This window comes from Barbus barbus (assembly GCF_936440315.1).
Source record: "Barbus barbus genome assembly, chromosome: 14".
Taxonomy (NCBI): Eukaryota; Metazoa; Chordata; class Actinopteri; order Cypriniformes; family Cyprinidae; genus Barbus; species Barbus barbus.
Genome location: NC_136742.1, coordinates 16,334,252 through 16,340,251, shown reverse-complemented (window position 1 = coordinate 16,340,251; position 6,000 = coordinate 16,334,252). Strand labels below are relative to the sequence as shown.

The 6,000-nt window shown below is 38.0% G+C and overlaps 1 protein-coding gene across 2 annotated transcripts in view; it reads left to right on the top strand.

Annotated features, from left to right (window-relative positions):
• Positions 1-450: 450 nt before the first annotated feature.
• The window catches only part of LOC306880190 (transcription regulator protein BACH2-like), a 96,339-nt gene continuing 90,789 nt past the window's right edge, over positions 451-6,000 (top strand). Inside the window, exon 1 of one of the 2 annotated variants that reach the window (XM_079433539.1) lies at positions 451-759. The gene's annotated coding sequence lies outside the window, so the exon portion shown is untranslated. The remainder of the gene's footprint in view (positions 760-6,000) is intronic. The other variant, XM_079433540.1, reaches the window with a different exon arrangement.

The following is a 6,000-nucleotide window of genomic DNA, read 5'->3' as shown; positions in this document are numbered from 1 at the left end:
CAGAAACAAATATAAAATAGCAATTGTAAACAGTGACATCACAATCACAGCATAGTAGTCCTATAAAGAAACTGAATTAAAATTAACTGAGAAAATGTAAATAAGAAACAACTATTTTTGAATAAACTAATTTGATATTACTAAAAGTGAAATTCCAGTACTGTAGAAAACGATGTAATGCTCATAATAAACAGGTAGCCTGTTCGGTTCCATACATTTCAAACGGCCATTCAATTTCACTTTGTATATAACCTATTGTCCTTAAAAGTTTTGTCAAGACTTGGGTCCGAATCGTCTATCCTAGTCTGTGCTCGTGAACCTGGCTTCGGAACACACATCGGCTGTCCCCGCTACTCTAATTCGCAAACAGCGGCTGCGCACATATTTGGAGTAAGGTGCCTTGCCACTGGAGGCAGTAACGCAATGCGCAGCTCGCGCTATGTTGTGAATGAGAGATGGGATGACGTCAGCGCGCGAATGTCAACAATGTAGCGATTGAGAGTAGGCGTTTCATTCGAGTGTAACAAACAGAGGAGACCGAGCCGCACGCTGCAGAGATCCCCACACACGCATTTACAACCATAAACGTGCTTTTTTTCCCTAAAGAAAAATAATTATTGAAAGAGTGCACCGCAAAACGTGATCTCCCTGCAGCCCTTGGGCTTTAGGAGTCTGCAAGGAAGTCATCATGTGAAAAAAAATATTTGGTAAACGGACAAAAGGGCTGGATCACAAGGAAGAAGAAAAACTAGGCTGAAGGTGAGTTGCATGATTATTTTTGCCCGATGCGTCCTGTGCCTTACATGTGATTCGTCTGTCGTAAATGGAAACGGAGCGGCAAACTTGTGTTTTTGAGTGGGCTGTTTCACAGCTATCAGGTACTGGAGGCTTTGTGTCATAAAATATTGGCAAATACCACCGAAAGGGAAAAAAACTCGACCGCATGCCTGCTTGGGTTTACTTCAGCTGAAAACACACTTGCTTTTAAACGCACGGTTACCACATCCTGCTGCATGTGTCAATAGTTTGAGTGTTTGCTAGAAGTGGGATGCACTGCTATCCCGGGGAGAGGAGGGGTCAGGCATGGCTTGTTTTCGCTTAAAGAAAAGAAGTTGTCACTCGGCCTTGACCGATCATAACAACGACGGAGACCCCCGGTGTAGATTCCCGCCTCCTTTTCTTCCTATTGAATGGACAAGTTGAGAAAGAGAGCGGGTTGCAATAGTTTAATAATTATCGCAGCGGTTAATATTAACATCATATGATTTTTTGCCGTAACGAATACTCACAATTAATATGCTTTATATAAATAAGCATCTAGAGATCAGGGGCTGCATATCAGCTCATCGCTGTTTCAAAGAGCAATCGGATAAAAATACACAGCTGGTCGGAAAATGTGCTTACTGCAGTGGGTTGTTAAAATGGGAAGCAAGCGGTCTTTGTTCTGCGCAGCACATCTCTGATGTAAACCAAAGCCATTGCATTACACACTCTGATTATCCCCATAAAATCAGCAGAATATTTGCTGTGTAAGGGACGGCGAGCCTTATTTGGTTCAGCGGCCAATGCAAACGTCTCGACTGAGGGACCGTCTTCCGCGCGCGCTCTGGAATGCTAGATCTTCATATAACACCGATGAACTTCCCTCAGTGATGCAGGTGTTTCGCATTAAGTTCCGCATTGAATAATATGACTAATTTAACGGAACCAGTAGTTATGGATGTATAAGCGCGAGCGTTCGGGAATGTGATGTGATGTTACCGTATTTTAGAGAGACATCTGTTCATAAATTGTTGGAGATTTGTAAACGTAATTTACTATAGCATATTTTTGGTAGCTATAGAAGTTTATGTGGATAGGTTAGAAGATGTTTCACTTTTTTTCTCCCTTTCACATTGATACAAAAAACCACCATGATGATATATAATTATATGTATCATATATAATTTTTATTTTTATTTTTTGGGTGATTTTGTGCTTGGAATACCAGACAATACTAAATATATGTGCATATAGATATATTCTTCCTTTCGGACTGGATTCCCAAAAGTCAGTTAATTTAATGAATGTAATAATTAATGAATTCCGGTAATTCAGAGAGTGAGCTGACAGGCTTCTGAATGAATCAATGTTATGAGGGCATTTGAAATGAGGTGATGCAGCAGTTTGAGCTGCGCTTGCATTCCTTTGTCTGCGGCGCTGCACAACCATCCAGGATATTTTTCCTTTGCCCCAAATACATGACAGACTGAAATGTTCAACCATCACCATATCGGTGCTGCGTATTTTTGCGTTCATTTCGAATTAGAAATGAATTTCCTGTTGCCCTAATTGCCTATTCATATGATCGCTTATGAAACTGTTTACACTTGCCCCCTCCCCCTTCTACGCGTTTAAGGTAGACTGTAGCGCACCATAGCTAACAAAACCCTCGTTATTGTCTTATTTGAAAAGATTGTGATTTTAGGTTTGTAAATCGATTTGAATGTCTGAACACGTGCATGATCTCGTGTTGCAGATATGACGCCAAAGTTTTTTTTTTGTTTTGTTTTTTACAGTCTCATGCGTTCAAGCTCAACACTGTCTATCCCCTGATGGAGATCACAGATATACATTTTGCATCAGCAGATGCCTTAAAGTGACAGTTCTTTAAATTAATGAACATTCTGTCATCATTTACTCATGTTATTCACTTTCTTTCTTTCGTGGAACTCAATAGGAGGTGTTTGGGAGAATGACAGCCGCAGTCACCATTCACTATCGTTGCATCTTTTTGCATCATACAATAAAAGTGCATGGTGGCCGAGGCTGTCAGTGTGCCTAACATCTTCTTTTGTGTCTCAAAGAAGTCCTATGTGTTTTGATTGCATGTAAATGATGCAATCTGAACCTTAACAAACCTAACTTTAATGTAATAAATATTTGTGTTGCTCTATTTAGGTCAGTGGTTTAAGGTAATTTCCCTAAAGTGTATATGCTAATCAGCCTATTAGACTATTTGCATGAATAGAAATAGGTGTGATTTTTATTGTCTCTTTTAAAGCAGGGGTTTTCAATCTTTTAGATGTCACAGACCTCCAAATATGATTATCCTTTTTGCATCCTTTTGAAAAATGTAATTAGCTACTGAATATATTTTGACGAATAAAGCCCCAATTTATACTGTGAAAAATCAATATTATAAATATGTGGAAAAATTACATTATTACATAAAGTACATTATTACATTGCATTATTATGTTTTTTTTCTGCACGTTGTAATACTGTACTATTAGATGTATTATTCAAATTAAGTTTATTTTTTATATTGTTAGTTAAAACTGATTATTTATTTATTTTAACATTTTTACAGTATTTTTTTCTAAACATTTTCATGGACCCCCAAACGCTATACAGCCAGCCATACATTTCCTTCTATCCCATGGAATGTAAGCTGTCTTGTTGAATTTGAACAGATGTACATTGTCTTATATAGAAAGAAAAGGAGTGCAAAAAAGCCCCTGTCAGCACTCATAATAAAATCATAATTTCATGGAGGATGACCTGAGTCTGCAGGGCAATTAACAGCTTCATTAAGATCCCCCTCCAGTACTTATATTCCACCGTCAGCGTGTTCTCTCTGCAAGTCAGTCTCTCATGATTTGCTTTCTTGCTCAGTCAAACTTATCAGTCAAAATTATTACAGAATTAGAATTAATTATTCATCACATGCAAATTCTGTAAATTAATGAATTACGTTATTTTTTTTCTTTATTATTTTTATTACCTTTTAAGAAAATGAATATTCTCTGTTCAAAATCACGTAACAGTTTAACAGCAGTTTTTTTTTCTGTCCAGGAGTTCTCATGCTGGTGATTCATAAACTGACAGGTATAAAGAATAATTTTTCTAAAGAACCAATCCCATAGTCGTTGATTGTTTTGGATGGCATTGAGTAACTAGAGTAGGAAAATATACCGATATTTCACATCACCCTCATTAATACCTAATGATTGATATTGTATTAAGTAGATTTCATACTCTCATGCATCATAGTACTGGAACAGCAATGTTCTGGTACATTTAAAATTGTACAAGTTTTCGCATTTCTTCTCTCCTGCCTGTTTGAATAAGCCCACCAGTAAAGCTCTTTGCACAGAATAAGAGCCTTGGGTATGAAAACATGTTCCCATAGCCATCCCACGTCAGCACTAAGGCATGTTTGACCGAGTTCCAGCCTCTGAGAGGGGGAAAAAGGAAAAGCGCGAGAGATTGAGAGAGCAAGCTGCGCCATTTAAGTTCAGACGGTGCTTTTTTCTCTTCTCACATGGCATTTGGGTGGCAGTGAGTGATTGGCATCATCAGTCATTGAGCAGTGAGTGTGTCTGTAATGGCACACAAACCCGCAGACAGTACAGGAAATCTCTCTGTTTGTGCCAAGGCAAATCTCATTGGCTGTTGCCACAGGCCAAATCCTGATTGGACTGTTATGTTCTTGGATTTTTGGGATTGCCTTAGTCAGACTACTAAAAATCACTACATCCCAGTGAAATAGTCTCATTTGAAAGTTTTAACTCGCCACTGTCATCCAGTGCTCTTAAACGGTGTTAAAACGCAAATAAGCAAATAAATAAAAATGACTGGCAGGCCGGTTCACATCTGGCCTGAATTGAGCTCCAGTTAAAAACAACAAGCGCAAACGAGCAGGAAGTTTATGGGTGGAATAGTGGAAGCGTTCGACTCAATGGAAGCCCATAAAAACCACACCAGGAATTCCGTAACAGTCAACAGTCTCTCCGGCCCACAGCAGCGTGCGGAAAGAGAATTCCACTCGGAGCGCTGAATTAACGCAATTACGTTCAGATCATTGCTTTTTAAACTCCTTCTTCATGGGAGTTCTGTTTTAAGCTGAATCGAGGGATTTATGTGATAACGTGTGTCTGTCGGATTTTCAGTGCTTCCTCCTGGCGGCATCGGCTCTGAACGAGCAGTAAACACACGGCACAGCTGCTGTATTGATACTGTCAGTCTCTCTCGCACATAGTAAACCTCTCACATTCTGCTCTCTTTCTCATTGATCATTTTCTCAATGTACACTACAGTTCGAAAGTATAGGGTTAGTAAGATTTTTTTCTAAAATGAATTAATACTTTAACTTAGCAAGGTTGTATTAAATTGATCAAAAGTGACAGACATTTAGAAATTCAAATAAATGCTGTTCTTTTGAACTTTTTATCCATCAAAGAATCCTGAAAAATGTATCACTGCAAAAATAATAAGCAGCTCAACTGTTTTTAGATAACAATAACATGTTTCTTGAGCACTAAATCAGCATATTAGAATGATTTCTGAAGGATCATGGGAAACTGAAGGCTGGCGTAAAGGTTGCTGAAAATTCAGCTTTGTCATGTAATAATTTGTAATAATACTTCTTAATAGGTTATTTTCTGTAGTTTGTATCAAATAAATGCAGCTTTTGTGAGGCTTATATGAACTTATGAAAACTCATATGAATGGTGTATATAAGTTCTGAGACTCAAATAAAGGTCATTTAGGACCACTAGTGACATTTGTCATAATCAGTGTTTTTTATATTTAAGTCATGATGAACTGTTTCATAATTTAATACTGTGGCAATGTAGGAGTGTAGAAGTGGTTTTAGTGTTATTCTAACTATGTCAAGAGAAAAATGGAAACTAGCCGTACCTGTTTAAATAACAATGAGGGGTGAAATACAGTTTCATGTATTTTCTCTTTTAGATCAAGCTGATAAGTGTTGTAGTTTACTCAGCTGTCGCTCTTTGTATTTACAGAGCACATCATCTTCAGTCATTTGTTATTTTTTTTCCTGTTTCTGTGGCAGGTATTTACCACAAAGTTGTTTGCCATTGTGAAACTATGCTGTTTCAGTTTACGGCAAGTTTGGTTTCACCGTTTGAGAGTGTTGCCCTGCAGGTTGTAGATTGTGTGTGTGTGTGTGTGTACACACTTACAGTACATGTACATGTTTGATACTATTTC